Source organism: Coenobita brevimanus, chromosome 14 (genome assembly GCF_032717465.1).
Source record: "Coenobita brevimanus isolate Jiangsu-jjx chromosome 14, ASM3271746v2, whole genome shotgun sequence".
Lineage (NCBI taxonomy): Eukaryota > Metazoa > Arthropoda > Malacostraca > Decapoda > Coenobitidae > Coenobita > Coenobita brevimanus.
In genome coordinates this window covers 16,782,007-16,803,491 of record NC_136967.1, presented here as the reverse complement: position 1 = coordinate 16,803,491, position 21,485 = coordinate 16,782,007, and the positions used below count along the sequence as shown (strand labels likewise).

General features: G+C 41.4%; 1 protein-coding gene across 3 annotated transcripts in view; it reads left to right on the top strand.

The window, feature by feature from the left end:
• The window catches only part of LOC145417504 (WD repeat-containing protein 37-like), a 390,073-nt gene that overhangs the window by 285,950 nt on the left and 82,638 nt on the right, over positions 1-21,485 (top strand). The window lies entirely within an intron of this gene.

The window sequence follows — 21,485 nt, the reverse complement described above, 5'->3', positions numbered from 1 at the left end:
TCTGTTATTGATAACCACTCCTATGTCCTTCCCCCTTTCTGATATGTGTAGGGTTCATCTTCCTTACTTGTAATCCCTGACTTTCTCACTTTTACCAAACTTAATTACATGACACATGTCCACATTAAATTCCATTTGCCACTTATTGCTCCATTCATGAAGTTTATTTAATTCTTCTTGTAGAATCTGTGTTAGTAATTTTCCTTTGTATTTTTGCATCATCAGCAAACATATTTAGATAGCTTCCATTTCCAGTGTTACTGTGTCATTTATATATACAAAAAATATAATTGGTGCCAACATTCCGCTAGTCACTTCCCCCCACGATGAGTAATTTCCCCTTAATACTGTTCTTATTTCCCTTTTTCTGAGAAAATTCTGCATCCAACAGTACAGGTTGCCTTGGATACCTCCTTGATGGTACACTTTCCATAGAAGTCTTTGGTGTGGTACTGTCAAATGCCTTCTTGAAATCTAAATAGATACTGTCCATCCATCCTCCTCTTTTCTGAAATGTTTCCGTAACTCTGTCATAGTGGCCTAATAGATTAGTAACATGATTTTCCCTTTCTAAAACTGAACTTCCTTCCTGTTATCATACTATGTTCATCAAGTTGGTTTACCCAAACTTTTCTTATCAGCTTTTCTAGTATCTTACATACAACGCTGGTCAGTTATACTGGTTGGTAGTTGAGTGGATTCTGTCTATTCCAGTCTTGAGTAGAGGAACATTGTTTGTTTTCTTTCAAATATTAGGTAGTTTACTTTGACCTAAGGATTCCTTGAATATTAAATATAAAGGTCTGCTTAACTCTTCTGCACATTCATGTAGCACCCAACCTGAAATTCTGTCAGGACGATATGCTTTTCCTTTGTCTAATTTACTTAACTCCTCCTGTACTTCTTTTTCTGACATTTGTATACTGGTAATATTTGTGAGCATCAATGTTCCATATCTCTTTCAAAATTACTTTCTTTTATAAAAACTGATTAGAAGTTTTTATTTAGTGCTTCACAAATATCATTCTCTTGTGTATAGATGATCCCCTCGTCTGTAATGGCATGTATTTTATCTTTAACTTTTATTTTTGCTTTGGATGTAGCTGTAGAATAGGTTAGGTTGATTACTACATTTATTTATTAAATCTTCCTCAAACTGTTTTTGAGCCTCCCTCCTTATCTTGGTATAATAATTTCTTGCCTGTTTATAGTCGTTATATGCCCTCTCACTGTTGTGTCTTCTGTATCTGTTCCACAGCAGATCTCTTTTTTTTTCTTTTGAATTTTTACATTGTGTATGAAACCATTTTATATTTTTCATTTCTGAATCACTCATCTTAAATGTCAGACCAACTTTGCCAGCCCAGGGCTCCTATGCTCCTCATGGGGCAATGTAGGATTGGATGATGGATGGATGGATGGTTTCTTTGCGCTGAGAGATGTAATTTTGGACTCCTATTTCATAAAAATAACAGAATTTTCTATATATAACATTTAAATCTTGTCCTCTAAGCTTCTTTTCCCAATCTATTTCTGAGAATTACTTCTTCAGGTCATGATAATTGCCCTTTTTGTAGTTTAGACTGTTACTGGTAACTATATCATGTGCAATTCTGAAGTTGCAATAATACTGCATGGTCGCTTTTGCTGAATGGAAGGTGATACATTATATTGTCAGTATGATTTTCTTGCTTAGTAAATAAAAGGTCTAGTACTGATTGATCATCATGTCCTCTTTTTCTGGTGTTTTCCTTTACATGCTGTGTTAGGAGAAATTCCTGCACAAGATCCAGGAGCATTTGATCCCAACAGCTTTCATGGCGTCTTACATCTAGAGCATTCAAATTTATATTTGTATTGAAATCTCCAGTTAATATAATTTTTTCAGATTTCTCTTCCATTCTGTGTAGTAGTGTTCTTAAACTCAGAATTGTACTTTCTGCCAGATCTTCATATTTGCCTCTTTCCCAGGTGTTTGTTTTTGGTGGCATGTATAAATTTTGCCACTATTAATATCCTTTTAGATGTGTTAATCTCCAATCATTCCTACTTTTGAGGGTATATCTAGTTCTATTTGTTTGACTTGTTGATTTCACTTGGTTAAGATTATAATTCCTCCTCCATTTCCTAAATTTCTGTCTCTTCTCCATATATTGTATTCCTTTAAGTTCAGGGTATCATTTGATATCTTTGGGGTTAATTTTGTTTCAGGTAGGCAAATGATAAGTGATTCCTTTTTTTTTTTTATCATAGTCTTTCATCTCTAATAATTTAGACACCATTCCCCCTACATTTGAGTACATCAACATAATCATCTTGTTTTGTTTCTTGCCATAACTTGAGTCTGTTACCTTCCTTATTTTATTCCTTGTTGATTATGTACCACTTTTGTACCTGCAGTCCAATTACTCTGTAAAGAAAATTTCTCTTCCTCAGATCTTTCCTCATCCATTGTTTTTGCCTCCTCCCACTTCTCGTTTACTATTCCCAGTTCCTCTTGAGTAAAGCACCTTTTTATTCATGCTTTTAAATTCTTTTTTCTCCGTGAGTTTGTTTGCATTTTTTAGTATTTCCTTCACAGTGTTCACACTCTGGGGGCTTTTATGGGTCTTGACCTATTGCTTATATCGTATTCCTGTATGTCTTTATCACAGATTTCCTCTGATACTTCTTTCAGTGTGCTCATTTTATTTGCCATCTCCTTTTTGTCTCAAATTTTTTTTTTAAATTTCTTCTTTATCTGTACCGTGATTAGTTTAGATTTGTTGATATCTGCTGTGCGCACATGTTCTTACCTAATTGTATCTTTACTGGAATGGGTCAAGCTCGTACTGTCCCATGTATTAAACCATTTTTATCATACATATCCTTGAATTTATGAATAGTTTTGGCAGACACTATATGATTCAGTAGTGCATTCCACTGATCAATTGCTCTATTTGGGAAACTATATTTCCATATGTCTTTATCAGCTCTCTTCTTATGCAGTTTTTTGCAATGTCCTCCTGCTGATGCTTCCCCATATGATATATATTCATTTATGTCTATTTTCTCTTTTCCTAAGATGCATTTATATAACATAATCATGTCTCCTCTTCTCTTGTACAGCATTGGTAGATTCAGTTTTTCTAGCCTTTTTGTAACTTAGATCCCTTAAGCTTGGTACCCATCTTGTGGCTGCCCTTTGTACCTTTTCAGTCTTATCTATGTATTTTTGAGATGAGGATTCAAGACTACTGATGCATAATCCAGGGTTGGTCTGATGAATGAGGTTATTATCTTTCTCAGCGTATCTTCATTTATGTATGTGAATGTTCTCCTCATATTAGCAAGCATTGTATACATGTTATGAACCTTCTCACTGATGTGATCATGTGGAGATAGTCAGTTACTGATAATTACTCCTAGGTCCTTCTCCCTTTCTGATATTTGTGGGGTTGATCTTCCTAACTTATAATCCCAGTCTGGTCGTTTCTCACTTTTCCTTTTCGTTTTCGTTTTTAAAGGCTCCAACATGCTTGCATGTGTCGGCCTTGGTCACCTAATGGCGGCTCTCCACGCTGCACGATCCATTGCAGCCTCCCTGTTCAGTCCCTTAACCCTAAGGTCACACTTAATGACCTCGTCCCATGTCTTTCTCGGTCTACCCCTCACAACCCCACCCCCAATATTAACACTTCTCACCTTCCTCACCCAATTATCATCCCCCATCCTGTCCACATGTCCAAACCACCTCAATCTACCTCTCCTCATCACAACACCAATACACTCCAGTCCCATCCTACCTCTCAACTCTTCCATTGTAAACCCAACCCCTCCAGGCCTTGGACGCAGGGACGCACTGCACATCCACCTAATCATTGTCATTTCAGTACGTCTGAGCCGGCGAATGTCTTCCTCCTTCACTGCCCAGGTCTCACTACCATACAGCATTACACTCCTAACACATGCTGCATACAAAGACCCCTTAGCACGTAGGGAGAGCCCTCTCAATGTCAGGAGAGGCAAGAGCTCCCTGAACTTCTTCCAACCACTTCTCACCCTAGCCACAGAGCTAGCTCCAGCCCCACCTCCAGCACACAACATGTCTCCCAAATAACAAAACTCTTCCACACACTCAAGAGATTCACCAGCAAGTTCAATCCTTTCACGTCTGACAATCTCCACCTGCTCACCCCGGCACGCCATACACATAAAATCAGCATTATCTCGCAGTCTACCTCTGATACCACTACATCTCTTATGCACCCATTTATCACACACACTGCACAAGTTGGAATTACTTCCCACGCCCTTGTGGCAAACTGCACATGGCCACTCTCCCTTGTCTTTGACAGTACCGCCACCAACCCTAGATATCATCACTTTTGTTTTATCTGCATTTACCCTTAAACCCTTTTGCCCCATACCATCTCTCCACTTCCTAAACCTTTCCTCCGCCTCCCTTTCATTCTCTGCAATCAACACCAAATCATCAGCATACAACAACTCCCACGGGAGTCTGTTTCTAGAGTCACGTGAAAGGGCTTCAAGTACCATGATAAACAACACGGGACTCAAGACTGACCCCTGATGCACACCAACATTCACGGAAAACTCATCACTCAAATCTCCATTCACTCTCACCTGGGTGTGAGCACCCACATACATGGCCATAACCACCCTAACCAGCCACTCCTCCAAGCCATGCTTTCTCATTGCCCACATCACCACCTCTCTAGGGACTCTGTCAAAGGCCTTTTCCAAATCAACAAAAACAAAATAAAGATCCCTTCTCCTACCAATATATTTTTCCTGAAGCTGTCGAACAATGAATATGGCATCAGTGGTCCCCCTACCTGGCATAAACCCAAACTGCATCTCATCAATATTCACTCTTTCTCTAATCATACCTTCTAAAACTCTCTCCATTACCTTCATTATCTGATCTAAAAGCTTTATACCTCTATAATTTCCTCTTTCCAGGGCATCACCCTTCCCTTTATACACATTTACAATTACACTCTTCAGCCAATCATCTGGGACAACACACTCATAAATAATCCTGTTTATCAGGTCAGTGACTAAACTCACCCCTATATCGCCTGAGGCCTTCAACATTTCGGCAGTCAACCCAGACACACCTGCTGCCTTCCCCACCCTCATCCTGCCTATTGCCTCATTCACAGTAGCAGTATCAATCAAAGGCCAAGGGCCAGACACTGGATCTGCTGGCTCCAAACCTTCCCTGTCCCAGTCAAACTCCTCATTCAACAACCGGTTATAATGCTCTCTCCATGCATCTTTAATATCCTCACTGTTCACCACTACCCTTCCTTCATCATTCTTCACACACTGCTCACCTATGATATCCCGATTATCCCTCTTCATCTGACCTGCCACCCTAAATATATTTTTCCTTTCCCCATGATTTAGGTTATCAAGTAATTGTCTCTGTGACTCAGACTTTGCCCTGTATACCTCTCTCCTAGCCCTACGCTTGGCAGCCAAATATTCCTCTTTGCTACCACCCTTCTTCCATTCCCGGAAAAGCCTTCTTTTCTCCTTAATTGCAGCTTCTACACCCTCATCCCACCACCAAGTTACTTTATGTCTTGGTGGTCCTCTTGTCCAGCCGCATGTTACATCAGTAACTCTCAAGAAATTGTTCTTGAGGGCTCTGTACTGTTCATTAACGCTTCTGTCTATAGGTTCCTGTTCAGCCACCACTCTCCTCAACTCGCTATAGAAGGCATCCCTTACTACTTGGTTTTTCAGCTTCCATATTTTCCTCCTAGGTACATAAGTCCTCTTTTTCATCACTTGTTCTTTAAGCACCATATCACAAATCAATAGTTTGTGCTGCTGCACACACTCCTCACTTCCTATAACTTTAACATCCCTCACTAACCTCCTATCGGCCCTCCTAACCAGAAAATAATCTATCTGACTGCTATTTCCCCCAGACTCATACGTAATTAACCTACTGTCTCTTTTCCTAAAATATGTGTTGCACACAATCATGTCCACTGCCTCCCCAAACTCGAGTATCCTTTCCCCTTCTGCATTCCTTAGACCATATGCACATCCCCCATGCACTCCTTCATAACCTTGTGCTGCTTCACCTACATGACCATTTAAGTCCCCTCCCAAAATCACTATTTCATCATCCCGCATACCACCCACTACACGTATTAAATCATCCCAGAATCTATCTTTCTCTGATTCATCCAATCCTGCCTGTGGAGCATATGCCGATATAATCACAGCTATCTTTCTTCCCAACAGAATTTTCACTACCAATATCCTATCGCTTACTCTCAAAACATTCATAACATATTCCACCCATTTCTCTGCAACCATCACACCAACACCTCCATATCCGTCTGTCCCCCCCTGCCAAAACAACTTATAGCAACAGTCCTTCCCAACAATCTTTCTGGCTGATCCACCCCTGTACCGGACTTCCTGCAAACATGCCACATCCACCCACCTCCTACTGAATGCCTCAACGACTTCCCCTGCTCTTCCCCTCAAACTTCCCACATTCCATGAACCCACCCTCATCCCCATGGGTGATTTACTGTCCTCAGGCTTGCTTTGAAACCTTTTTTGTTTTGTCATCTTCAGTATTAATAAATGGGGACAGACACAGCACAGGTCCCACTCACTGCACAATCCCAGGTCCAGGCAATGGATCTTGGACCCCTAGCCCACCAGCTTACCAGTGGCTGTGGTAGTGGCCTCGGGGCACCCTGCCAGGACAGCTGCAGGGACACCCTCCAAGCGCGTCTTGGCACTGCAACGATCCCGCCATTATACACCCACTGATAGGGCAGCCTCCTGGGGCGCTACTCCCAGGTTCGGGCCCCTCTCTATTGGGCGGAAGCGGCAGCCTGGGAACCGCAATGCCCTGTACCCTCTAGCACAGATCCGAGCCCCATCTCGCCCTGGACCCATGATCTATGCCGGCGGAACCCCCGCCACGCCTCCCCCCAGAAGTCCGCCACTAGGTAGCGGGGGCAAAGTTTTCTGGCCGCATGCCCTTGCTGGCGCCAACCCCTGTAACGTAGTGGGATACGTTGTGTGAAATGTAAAGTGCATGTGGTGTAGTGCATAGATAGTTAGAGAAAATGTTTGGGAGAGTATGCTGGCCTCCTCTCCGTGTTACTGTCACACTGAAAAGGTCAGCAAAGGGGGATGGTTAGATAGCTAGTGAAACAGGAGCTCCAGCTCTCCCTATCACCAGCATTCCCATTCCCCTCGGGAGTACTACCCTGTTCGGCCCGTGCTACGGCCTCCTCCACATTAAATTCCATTTGCCATTTATTGCTCCATTCATGAAACTTGTTCAGTTCTTCTTGCAGCTCTTTGCAGGAATCTGTGTTAGTAATTTTCCCTTGAATTTTTGCATAATCCGCAGACATGTTTAGATAACTTCTATTTCCAGTGTTACTGTCTATGTCATTTATATATACTAAACACACAATTGGTGCCAGCACTGAGCCCTGTGGCACTCCTTTGGTCACTTCCCTCCATGACGAGTAATTTCCCCTTAATATTGTTCTCATTTCCCTTTTTCTGAGGAAGTCTTGCATCCAACAGTACAGATTGCCTTGGATACCTCCTTGATGGTACAGTTTCCATAGAAATCTTTGGTGTGGTGCTCTGTCAAATGCTTTCTTAAAATCTAAATAGATACTGTCCACCCATCCTTCTCTTTTCTCTAATGTTTCTGTAACTCTATCATAGTAGCTTAACAGATTAGTAACACATGATTTTCCCTTCCTAAAACCAAACTGCCTCTCTGTTATTATACCGTGTTCTTCTAGATGCTTTACCCAAACTTTCCGTATCAGCTTTTCTAGTATCTTTCTTACAACACTGGTCAGTGACACTAGTCAGTAGTTGAGTGAATTTTGTCCATTCCCTTTCTTGAATAGGGGAACAATGTTTGCTTTCTTCCAAATGTCAGGTAGTTTACCTTGACCTAAGGGTTCCTTAAATATTGAATACAATGGTCTGCGTAGCTCATCTGCACATTCATGTAGCACCCAACTGAAATTCTGTCAGGACCATTTGCTTTTCCTTTGTTCAATTTACGTAACTGTTCCTGTACTTCTTTTTCTGAGATTTGTGTATCTTGTACTACCTGTGGGGATGCATATTCCATAGCATATCTCTCTTAAAATTTCTTTCTTTAGCAAAAAGTGATTGAAAGGTTTTATTTAGTGCTTCGCAAATACCTTTCTCTTGTGTATAGGTGATCCCCTCATCCGTAATGGACTGAATTTCATCTTTACCATTGGGTTTGCTTTGGATGTAGCTGTAAAAAAGCTTAGGTTGATCATCACTTTTATTTACAATGTCCTCCTCAAACTGTCTCTGAGCCTCCCTCCTTATTTTTGTATAATCATTTCTTGTCTGTTTATAGTTGTTATATGCCCTCTCACTATTATGTCTTCTGTATCTATTCCACAGCAAATCTGTTTTTTCTTTTGCTTTTTTACATTCTATATTAAACCATTTCTTTATGTACATTTCTGCTGCTTTGTGCTGTGGGATGTAATTTTGGACTCCTATTTCATAAAGATCACAATTTTCTATGTATAATATTTAAATGTTGTCCTCTAAGTTCCATTACTCAGTCAGTTTCTAAGAATTACATCTTCAGGTCATTATAATTGCCCTTTTTGTAGTTTAGACTTTTTATAACTTCTATCTATCTATCTATTGCCAGACGCCTCAATCCCGTTTGGGGTGGCCACAAACAAACCGCCTCCAAGTCGCCCTGTCCCCCGCCATTTCACTACCCTGCTCCCAACTCACACCCCCCTCTCTCATATACCTCTCCACCCCATCCCTCCATCTCATCCTCGGTCTCCCCCTCCCTCTTCCACCCTCCACCTCACTCACATACACTCTCTTCGTCATTCTTTCACCCTCCATCCTCTCCACATGGCCAAACCACCTCAGTGTGTTCCTCACAACGCTTCCTATCACATCCACATCAACACCACAACGCTCCTTTATATCCTCATTCGTCAGCCTGTCTCTCCACGTGACTCCACAAGCTCCTCTTAAATAACTCATTTCCACTGCTCTCACTCTTGACTTGTGTCCTTCCAACAACGTCAAGCTTCACTTCCGTACGTTAGAGTTGGTATCACAATACTGTCATGTAGTAACTTTTTACTTCCATGCTCACTTCCCTGTTTCTTATCACTGCTTTCAAGGAACCAGCAACCTTTCTTCCCTGCTGTACCCTTTCAAGCACTTCACCCTCAAACCTCCATCCTTACTCATCACACTACCCAAATACTTAAACGTACTCACATTTTCCAATTCCTCACCATCCAACCTCGCTATACATTCACTGACTTCACCTCTCTCAAAGACCATCACTTTACTCTTCCCTACATTCACCTTTAGGTTCCGTTTCTTACACCCTCTCAAACTCATCCACCAAGCCTTGCAGCTCCCTTCATCTTCACTCAACAACACAGTATCATCTGCAAACAACAGTACAGGGAGTTTCCAAACACTATCCTCTCTCACCAGGGCCACTCCAACATCCACTACCCTACCTTGTACCTCTTTTATTACCCCATCCATGTACAGATTGAACAACCATGGAGACATGACACATCCCTGTTTCAAACCAACTTTCAAAGAGAAAAATTCACTTAGTTCACCATCCACACGCGCTGCAGCCTTAGCACCATCATACATACTCTTCACAGCATTCAACAACTTCCCATCTACTCCATATATTCTTAACACTTTCCACAATCCTTGTCTATCCACCCTGTCATATGCTTTCTCCAAATCCATGAAAGCCGCATACAACTTCTTTCCCTTCTCTAGAAACTTTTCCACTAAAGATCTAAGAATGAATATCTGATCTACACAACCTCTTCCCTTCCTAAAGCCTCCCTGTTCTTCTCCAACTAATTTCTCTGTTCTTTCTCTAACTCTGTCTATAAGTATCCTACCATACACTTTTCCTATTATACTAAGAAGACAAATGCCCCTATGATTACCACACACTTCTTTTTCCCCTTTTCCTTTGTACAAGGGAATAATTATACCTGACTTCCAATCCTCCGGGACTCTACCTTCCTCCCAGGCCAATCTGCACATCTTCCACATCCATTCTACTACTATCTCTCCCCCATGCTTCAGCATCTCACCACACACTCCATCAATTCCTGGGGCTTTCCCCGATTTAACTTTCTTCATTGCTTCCACAACCTCTATCCTACTGATTTCTACCTGTCTTCTCACCTCCCTCCTTCTCCCAGCCATTCCCCAGCCACTTTATACTCGCATTACTTCCATCCTCTACGTTCAACAATTCCTTAAAGTGTTCTCTCCATCTGCTCACTTTTTCTCCCTTCTCCACTAGTAATCTACCATGTTTATCTTTCACTCCCCTGCTAACTTCACTTCCACCCTGTCTTACTCTTTTCACTTCTCTCCAGAACATTTTCTTACAGTCCCTCCACTTTACACTCAAATTCCTTCCAAATTCCTCATCCACTCTCTTCTTACTCTCTCTTACTAATCTCTTCACCTCTCTCTTCCTTTCCACATATAACTCTCTCTTCTGCCTCTCAACTTCTTCCACGTCCCTATTTCTCATCCATTCATTGTATGCTTTCTTCTTTTGTGCCACAGCCTGTTTCACCTCTTCAGTCCACCACGCTGTTCCTTGCACCCCCCTCCGTCTTCTCTTCCTTCCACACACCACATCACATGCTGCACATATTTCTTCTGTAAATATCTTACACACACCTTCCACGTCTCCCATCTGCTCCAATTCATATTTGCCCAATCGTTCCTCCACTTCTCTCTTATACTCTGCCTTTTTCTCATCCTCTTGTAACCTTTCCACTCTCCTTGCAACTACTCCTTATTGCTGGTAATGTATATACACTCCGGAAGTTACAATTTAATACTACATGGTTGCATTTGCAGAGTGGGGGGTGATACAGTATATTGCCAATTTCATTTTCTTGCTTGGTAAATATAAGAGTTAGTACAGATGGATCATCAGGTCCTCTTTTTCTGGTGTTTTCCTTTACATACTTTGTTAGGAAGAACTCCTGCACAAGATCTAAGAGCTTTTGATCCCAACTGCTTTCATGGCTTTTTACATCTAGAGTATTCCAATTTATACTTGAAGTCTCCAGCTAAAACAGTTCTTTTAGATTTCTCTTTCATTCTATATAATGATGTTCTTATCTGAATTATACTTTCTACCTGGTCTTCATATTCCCCTCTTTCCCAGGTGTTTGTTTTAGGTGGCATGTATAAATTTGCCACAATTACTTTCCCTTCAGATGTACTAATCTCTACTGCAATCAGTTCTACTTGTGAGGGTATATCTAGTTTTATTTCTCTGACTTGTAGATTTTTCTTTGTTAAGATTATATTTCCTCCTCTCTTTCTTTAATTTCTGTCCTTTCTGCATATGTTGTATTCCTCTAATTTTAGGGTTTTGTTTGATATCTTTGGAGTTAATTTTGTTTCAGTTAGGCAGACAATTTGTGGTTCCTTTTCTTATAGTCTTCTATCTCTAATAAGTTAGACATCATTCCATCTGTATTTGAGTACATCAACCTAACCATCTTGTTTACATACTTGCCATGACTTGAGTCGACTACCTTCCTTCATTCTGTTCCCTGTTGGTTATGTACCACTTTCTTACCTGTAGTCCAATTACTTTGTAAAAAAAAGTATTCTGATCTTCCCTCATTCTTTGTTTTTGCCTCTCCTTCTCAGTTAGTATTCTCAATTCCTCTTGAGTTAGGCATCTTTTTATCCATGTGTTTGCATGCATGCCATATATATACACAGTCAACCCTCGAATCAATGGACTAATGGGGGGGACGAGTGTCCGTGCTTGAAAAAGTCCGCTGCTTGAAAATGAAGGGAAAAATAGCCTAAAATTTAAAAAATAGCAAAAGAAATACAATGGTATCGAAGATCAGGTGCAGCAATGCTATCGCGGCCTAGTTTACCTCACAATACCCCATTTTCTATGGACCCATTATATAACGACGTGCTTCATGGCATACAGTAGAGTCTTCATACAAAATGAGATAAGTTATGGAGAACCTCGTGCAAAATCAGTTTCTCGCCAAAATGTGACATATATTTACATGTAAAATACGGGGTTAGGTTCTAGGAGCCCCATATTATTTGTTGAAAATACTGTATATTTAAAGATATGTTATTGCAAATGTCTGCTAGAAGACATCCAAGACGTGTGTGTATATTACGATCTCGCCGACTTGACACATCAGTGCATTGTAACCTAACCTAACCAACTAGTTTTGCCTCTTAATACTCTTAATAAAAATTTAAACCACCAAGGATTGCCACAAAGCCTCTTGAAAGTCCTCATTACCACTTAAGCAAAAACTTTTGACCTAATCAACATGTGAATAATGGCCTCCCAGAATCATGCATATTTGACCAAGAATCACTTTTGGCCCACTCATTTCAAAAAGAAAACAAAAAAGTGTGAAACTTTTTGAGTCATCAGTCAACAATAAAGGAAAACAAAACTCTACTGAAGTCGTCAACATGGAGTGACTGTGTACTTCTCACTTCTCAGATACACACGAGTGTAGTAATCGTGAATGGTAAACAAGTCAGCCTAGCAGTATAATTTGTATGACAATACAGTATACAGTAATTCACAAGAACTAAACTCACATAATGATCTTATCTGTTTACGTCAACACGTAGCGTCATCACATACCATAAGAGTTAAATTTTCTCTACCAAAGACTGTCAGTTCGTAGCAAAGGTCGGGCACAAAGTTTTTTTTTTTGGGGGGGGGGGGGGGGCATGTTGCACCCAAGGCAAAAGCATGAATTTTACTGCTCCTTCATCATCAACTTTTTTTTTTTTTTTTTTCCCCAACAAAGAAACTATCCACAAACACACCCAAATCATTTTATGTCTGTTCGTTTGCATGTAAGCATCCACAACACACGCCACTTCGTCTTACAATTTTACATTACGGTGGAAGCTCGATTATCCAGGCTCGGATTATCCAGCTTTCGGTATATCCGGGCCATGACCCGATGGTTCAGTGGTACAGTAATTCATAGAATTATCCGTACGAATGCTTCGGTTTAAACAGGAAGCATCCAGTTGCTAGGGAGAGAGGCATGGATAAACCAGAGAGAGTCTTGCTCACCCTGCCCCCACCCACACCTCCTGCTCACAACTCGATCACAAGGGTGGTAGGGTGGAGTTTGGTGAGGCAACTGATACTCCAGACATAGCCTAACCTTGCTTAATTTCTTAATAATTTAACCTAATTTAACCTAACCTGACCTAACCTGGGCTCCAGTTGGGAAATTGGGAAACTAAATCCACTTTTGTGTACGATGAGTTTCTTCCATTATGCCCGAAGCAATCGTAGGTACAGCTTAAAGAACGTGATAAAAGAGAAAATCTTTCAGCAAGAGAAGGTAATTTACTACCCTCAAAATAGAAAAACACAGAAAACAAACTGGAGGAATATGAAGTGAATTGGTGAAGTCTTTAGGCTGTATGCTTAAACGAAAAGTAATGGGTTTCCTAGTTTTAAGGAACGAAATGAAACAAGACTGTCTGCTAATCAGAAAAAAAAAAAAATTACTCATCTCATGTGTTCTCGTAAGTTAGCATTCAGTTCTTCATTCTTCGTTAGGTATCGCGCCTCCCAACACATTTCGGACCGACAGAGCATTGTTATTTCTTCGTCTTACATTTACTGTTCACTCTTTTGTTCATTCTTCAGTGTACTGTTTGTATGAAAGAGAGTATTAATACAAACAATAATGCATTCCAATAACGCCATCATAGATGCCAGCCTCGAACAATGCTTTACTGTACCGGTGTCAGGGATGTTGGTTTAGGGAGAGCTATAAAAACTGCGAACAATTATGGGAAGGGAACGAAGGTCACTGGTATGTTTTCACGACCCTCCTCTACCATCTCAAACAGTCAGGCAGCCTGCCACTTCATCTCAGATGTTTTCGCCGATATGTTTAAATGCTAATGTAACATGCACCCTAATTATGAGTAAGTTTCTTCCATTGTGCCGGAAACAATCGTAGGTAAGGCTTAAGGAACGTTATGATAATAAGAAAACAAACTAGAAAAATACAGAAAACAAACTAGAGAATATGAATTGAATTGGTAAGGTTATTAGGGTGTATGCTTGGAAGAAAATTTACGAGTTTCACAATTATAGGGGACGAAATGGAACAATTATGTTTACTAATAAGAAAAAATACTTTCATCTCGTGTTCTCGTAAGGTGGCATTCAGTTCCACATTCTTTGTTCGATGTCGCTTCCCAACACATTTCGGACCGACAGAGCATACAGTTATTTCTGCTCCTTACAGTTAAGTGTACATTTATTTCATATTCTTTTGTTCGTTCATGTATGTGTGAAAGAGAGAGTATTGATACAAACAATAATGTTTTCCATTAACCCCTTATGGCTGCTAGCCTTGAACAATGCTTTACTGTACCGGTGTCAGTAACGTTAAGTTAGGGAGAGCCATAAAAACTGTGAACAATTATGGGAAGGGAACTGTTACTGGTATGTTTACACGACCCTACTCTACCATCCCAAACAGCTCGACGGTCCTTTCATCCCAGATGTTTCGTCGATATGTTTAAATGCTAAAGTAACATGCACCCTAACTTTATGTTTAAATTCTAATGTAACATGCCCCCTAATTTTCTTTCACGAATCATAGCAAATCACAAGATGGGTTTAGGGAGGAGGGGAAAAAGCCAGGTGTACCAGACGAGTCTTTTCAAATCTGTAAGAAAAAGAAACTGACTTTATAGCTTTGAAAAAATGGTTTCAAGGTCTGCCACGGGAGCACACAAATTTCTGAACTCACGAACATTGAGGATTTGAGGGGGGTAAACATACGCTTTGCTGTAAGCAGTAAAAGCACCTTACCAAATCAGTTCATCCTGATAGTCTGTTATATTGTTCTGATTATTTCTGGGTTGGTAAATAAACATTTCTTGTTAAATCTTTCCCCGCTGTTTTTCGCTGTTCTGGTGTGACGACTCTTTGATTTGTTAACGTAATGGCAGAAGACACTGTTCTAATCTAAGTGTTTAAACCTGGCCTACCCTAGCTTAACTGCACCTAATAATGTAACCAAACCTAATCTTCAGTTGGGAAGTTGGGAAACGAAGTCTACATTTGAGTACGATGAGTTTCATCCATTGTGCTGGAAACAATCGTAGGTACAGCTTTAGAACAAGACGATACTAACAGGGAGGAAATCTTTCAGTCAGAAAACATGATTTACCGAACTGAATATAGTCTGAAAAATACTGAAACAAGCTGGAGGAATATACATTGAACTGGTAAGGTCTTTCTGGTACTTAAAGTATACATTTACCGGTAAATAAATCAGTCTAACAGTACAGTACTTGTGTTTCCGCCGGATTAATCGTGCTTTCAGACTAATCAGGCACCCCTTAACACCATATAGCCCGGATAATTGGGCTATCTCTGTATTTCTTTGGAATAAATGCTTTTCTTGTGTTCATAGCACTTTCAGGGTGCTTAGGCATAACATTAGCTAGTGTGGAGCCACGTGCTCAGAGTTCTGAGAGGAAATGAGGAGCAAGGAAATAAGCAAAAAAACGCTTCTCATCACAGCGACGTTACACACAACACTGCTGCAGGCAGTGGCAGGTGGTATGGGACATGGGTCACGTGGGTAAAGTACAGTACTGTTTTACAGTGAATTTTTATGTTCAACAACATTATCATTTATTTTTCTACCTGTAAAGAGAAATATTGTATGTAGTTAGAAATGACAAACTTTCAAATGACGGACAAATGACCGGCATCCAGAGTGTTTCTATGCCAGCAGATATTGTCTGTTGTGTCCGAAAGCCGTTGATTTTGGGGTCCGTAGAATCGAGGGTCGACTATATATACATCTATCTATCTATCTATTGCCAGACGCCTCAATCCCGTTTGGGGTGGCCACAAACAAATCGCCTCCAAGTCGCCCTGTCCCCCGCCATTTCACTCCCCTGCTCCCAACTCACACCCCCCTCTCTCATATACCTCTCCACCCCATCCCTCCATCTCATCCTCGGCCTCCCCCTCCCTCTTCCCCCCTCCACCTCACTCATATACACTCTCTTCATCAGTCTTTCACCCTCCATCCTCTCCACATGGCCAAACCACCTCAGTGTGTTCCTCATAACGCTTCCTATCACATCCACATCCACACCACAATGCTCCTTTATATCCTCATTCGTCAGCCTGTCTCTCCACGTGACTCCACAGGCTCCTCTCAAATAACTCATTTCCACTGCTCTCACTCTTGACTTGTGTCCTTCCAACAATGTCCAAGCTTCACTTCCGTACGTTAGAGTTGGTATCACAATACTGTCATGTAGTAACTTTTTCACTTCCATGCTCACTTCCCTGTTTCTTATCACTGCTTTCAAGGAACCAGCAACCTTTCTTCCCTGCTGTACCCTTTCAAGCACTTCACCCTCCAAACCTCCATCCTTACTCATCACACTACCCAAATACTTAAACGTACTCACATTTTCCAATTCCTCACCATCCAACCTCGCTGTACATTCACTAACTTCACCTCTCTCAAAGACCATCACTTTACTCTTCCCTACATTCACCTTTAGGTTCCGTTTCTTACACACTCTCTCAAACTCATCCACCAAGCCTTGCAGCTCCCCTTCGTCTTCACTCAACAACACAGTATCATCTGCAAACAACAGTACAGGGAGTTTCCAAACACTATCCTCTCTCACCAGGGCCACTCCAACATCCACTACCCTACCTTGTACCTCTTTTATTACCCCATCCATGTACAGATTGAACAACCATGGAGACATGACACATCCCTGTTTCAAACCCACTTTCAAAGAGAAAAATTCACTTAGTTCACCATCCACACGCACTGCAGCCTTCGCACCATCGTACATACTCTTCACAGCATTCAACAACTTCCCATCTACTCCATATATTCTTAACACTTTCCACAATCCTTGTCTATCCACCCTGTCATATGCTTTCTCCAAATCCATGAAAGCCGCATACAACTTCTTTCCCTTCTCTAGAAACTTTTCCACTAAAGATCTAAGAATGAATATCTGATCTACACAACCTCTTCCCTTCCTAAAGCCTCCCTGTTCTTCTCCAACTAATTTCTCTGTTCTTTCTCTAACTCTGTCTATAAGTATCCTACCATACACTTTTCCTATTATACTAAGAAGACAAATGCCTCTATGATTACCACACACTTCTTTTTCCCCTTTTCCTTTGTACAAGGGAATAATTATACCTGACTTCCAATCCTCCGGGACTCTACCTTCCTCCCACGCCAGTCTGCACATCTTCCACATCCATTCTGCTACTAACTCTCCCCCATGCTTCAGCATTTCACCACACACTCCATCAATTCCTGGGGCTTTCCCCGATTTAACTTTCTTCATTGCTTCCACGACTTCTATCCTACTGATTTCTTCCTGTCTTCTCATCTCCCTCCTTCTCCCAGCCATTCCCCAGCCACTTATACTCGCATTACTTCCATCCTCTACGTTCAACAATTCCTTAAAGTGTTCTCTCCATCTGCTCACTTTTTCTCCCTTCTCCACTAGTAATCTACCATTTTTATCTTTCACTCCCCTGCTAACTTCACTTCCACCCTGTCTTACTCTTTTCACTTCTCTCCAGAACATTTTCTTACAGTCCCTCCACTTTACACTCAAATTCCTTCCAAATTCCTCATCCACTCTCTTCTTACTCTCTCTTACTAATCTTTTCACCTCTCTCTTCCTTTCCACATATAACTCTCTCTTCCGCCTCTCAACTTCTTCCACGCCCCTATTTCTCATCCATTCATTGTATGCTTTCTTCTTTTGTGCCACAGCCTGTTTCACCTCTTCAGTCCACCACGCTGTTCCTTGCACCCCCCTCCGTCTTCTATTCCTTCCACACACCACATCACATGCTGCACATATTTCTTCTGTAAATATATTACACATACCTTCCACGTCTCCCATCTGCTCCAATTCATATTTGCCCAATCGTTCCTCCACTTCTCTCTTATACTCTGCCTTTTTCTCATCCTCTTGTAACCTTTCCACTCTCCTTGCAACTACTCCTTCCTCTCGTCTTTCCCTTTTTCTATTCCTCCATCTTACTTGAATTTTAATTCTGGCCACCACCAAGTAGTGGTCAGAAAGTCCACTCCCCCAACCTCTATACGCTCTTGCATCCATTACACATCTTCTCATCCTTTCATCCACACACACATAATCAATCATTGCCTTCCTTTCATTCAGTTCACCACCCACCCTTCTCATCACTCGCCATGTATACCTGTGGATCATTTTATGCCTGAAGAGGGTATTGGCTATCACCAACCCCCTCCCAGCACAAATGTCCACTAATGCACTCCCATTCTCATCTATCTCAGCAGGCACACCCCACTCACCAACTATTCCATCCACCTTCACATTACCAACTTTACCATTCATATCACCAATCAAAAACACTCTCTCATTCTTTCCAAACTTTTCCATGCACACTTCCACATTTGTCCAGAACTCTTCTCTCACTCTTCTAGCACGATCTTGCGTTGGCGCATACACACACACAATTGCCCACATTTGTATTCCAACTTTCAACTTTACCCACACAATCCTTGACCCAACTGATCCATACTGTCTTATGCTCTTCTTCCATCTTTTACTCACAACTATACACACTCCTTCCTTTGCCCTCTCATTCTCATCTACTCCTGCACATATACCCCATCCATACTCCCATTCTCTCACACTTTCTCCTCTCCATTTTGTTTCAGTTATTCCACATACATCCACTTTCGCATCCTCAAGCACCTGGACAATCTCTCTCTCTTTCACCTCATCATTCGCTCCTCTTACATTCCATGTACTCAGTACCAAGTCCTTTGTCCGGTCCTGGGTCGTCATCGTTTGGTCAGTCCTTGTCCGAGGCTTCTTGTTTGTTTTTTTAGTTAGTTGTTTTCCGGGGAGGGGCACTAACCCTCCGCCAACCCTTTTAGTCGCCTTTTACGACAAGCAGGGATACTGGGGGAGTATTCTTGAAAACCCCCCTACCCCCAGGGGTATATATATTCATATTGTATGTATATATATATATATATATATATATATATATATATATATATATATACTGTATATGTGTATCCCTCCACTATCCGATGTAATAGAGCCAAAGGCATATCCGGAAAGTGGTCCCATCCAGAAAGTGGGCCCCTGCTTGCTGGACTGGTACTGCAGGACCCTAACCCAGCCTAACTTTGAAAGCCACGTAAATAACTCCCTGCTGGACATGCATAGCACCTATTTAAACCGATTTACACCAATAATAGACATAAAGCATGATATCAATGAAAAGGAACCAGAGAATGAGGAATTAGAAGTGGTTATGGAAAATATTTAGCAGTGTACAGGGTACTTACAGCACGCCTGTGGCCGCCTTCTCTAAGGCTTTGGCAGTGGTGAAAATGCTCTTGAAGCATGTACAGTAATCCAGTGTTGTGCTGCACTTAATTCTTTGCACTGTAAGTTATGACTGTTTAACACTGCACATTCTGTTTTTAATTGCACCACGCCAGTTTCAACCACCAGTTTACGCTCCACAGTTAATCCTTTGCACTCTAAATTCTAATTTCTTAACACTGCGCAACACTGTAAATTCCCATGTGGTCTAGTGGTGAGGTATTGCAGTTTATTCACAGTTTATTCACAAAAATGAGCACGTGCGGCATTCACTGCAATGAGCATCTACTCGTGATACTGGTAAGGGGGGGGAGGAAGGAAGGGGTGAAGGGGCTGTGTGTAAACACAGCTGGCCTGTTCGGCACCGCGTGGCAATTTCAAATTATGGGTGGGATCCCCCCCCCCCGAAAGTCCAGGCCCACAATGTCCGGTAAGTGGGGAGTCCTGAAAGTGAGCGTCCAGACAGTACAGGGATTAATGTGTATATATATATATATATATATATATATATATATATCATCATCATCATTATCATCATCAGCCATTGAGGTCCACTGCAGGACCGGCCTATCCCTACCGAAGCAGGGATGATACAGCCAATGTACAGTATCTCTACCCAGTGGCTTAGGCTGTCTGGTAGAGACTGTATGTTGGGTGAGAAGTGCTTGTAAGTGTAATTGTAGTGTTGTAGTGGCCTTGGATGTGTGTGTAGTCTGTGAACCAAGTGTAATTGGCCTGCCTTAAGCCGATTGGGTGCAAGCATACTAGTATGCGACACTGGTTCAACCACAGCACCCCTTATGTCCGTCAAAGTAGCAAGTGGTTCAGTGAACGATTCCCAAAGTTTTTTCATCTCTGGCGGGAGGTGAACCCTTGTCCACCAGCATGTGAAATGCACACTCTACCACTGTACCACAGAGGCTCCATATATATATATATATATATATATACCCAATATTCCTGCTTCCATTTTTTTTTTTTTTTTTTTTTTTTTTTTTTTTTTTTTCATATGGCAGTCTCCCGTTCCTACAATAGTATTAATATACCAGGAAATGCAATAAACCCCCTCGTTAGCAGGCGGGCCACTGAGTGTAAAGAAAGCATTGCACTCCAGGACTGTGTGGATCTCACCTGCTGATGAGCGTGATGACAACATTCTGCATATCGCTGTTCCCCCCCCTCCCCCCCAAGACTGTTACCTAAATTTCATATGTACAGCAATATAAACCTCTAGCAGTGTCCATATTATAGGACATAATTTCCATGTCACTGTCAGAGGACTTATGTCAAAGGCCTTCTCCAGATCAATAAAGCAATCTACAGGTGCTTTTTTTTTTCCTATACAGTATATTTTTCCTGAAAGTGTTGGATCTTGAATATGGATATCAGTGGTCCCTTTGCCCGTCATAAACAGGCGCAAACTGCATCTCATCAGTATTCATTTTTTCCGATTTAATACCTTCTAAGACTCTCTCAGTTACATTCATTATCTGGTTGAAAAGTTTTATACCTCTTTATCCTCATCCCAGGGTATGACCCTTCCCCTTATACACATTAACAATCACACACTTCCACCAGTCATATGGGACAACACACTAATATGTAATCAGATTTAGCAGATAAGTTACTAAACCCATCTCTGTATCTTCTAATGCCTTCAGCATTTCTGCAGTCAACCCAGACATACCCTCTGCCCTCCCCTACTGCATCTTGCCTATTGTCCTGGTCACAGTAGCAACACTAATCAGAGACTAAAGGCCAAACACTGGATCTGCTGACATCAAACCTTACCTGTTCCAGTCAGACTTCTCATTCAGCAACTGGTTATAATATTCATTCCTGGCATCTTTAATACTTTCACTTTCCACCACAACCTTTCCTGCATCATTCTTCACACACTGCTCACCTCTGATATCCTTGTTTTCCCTCTT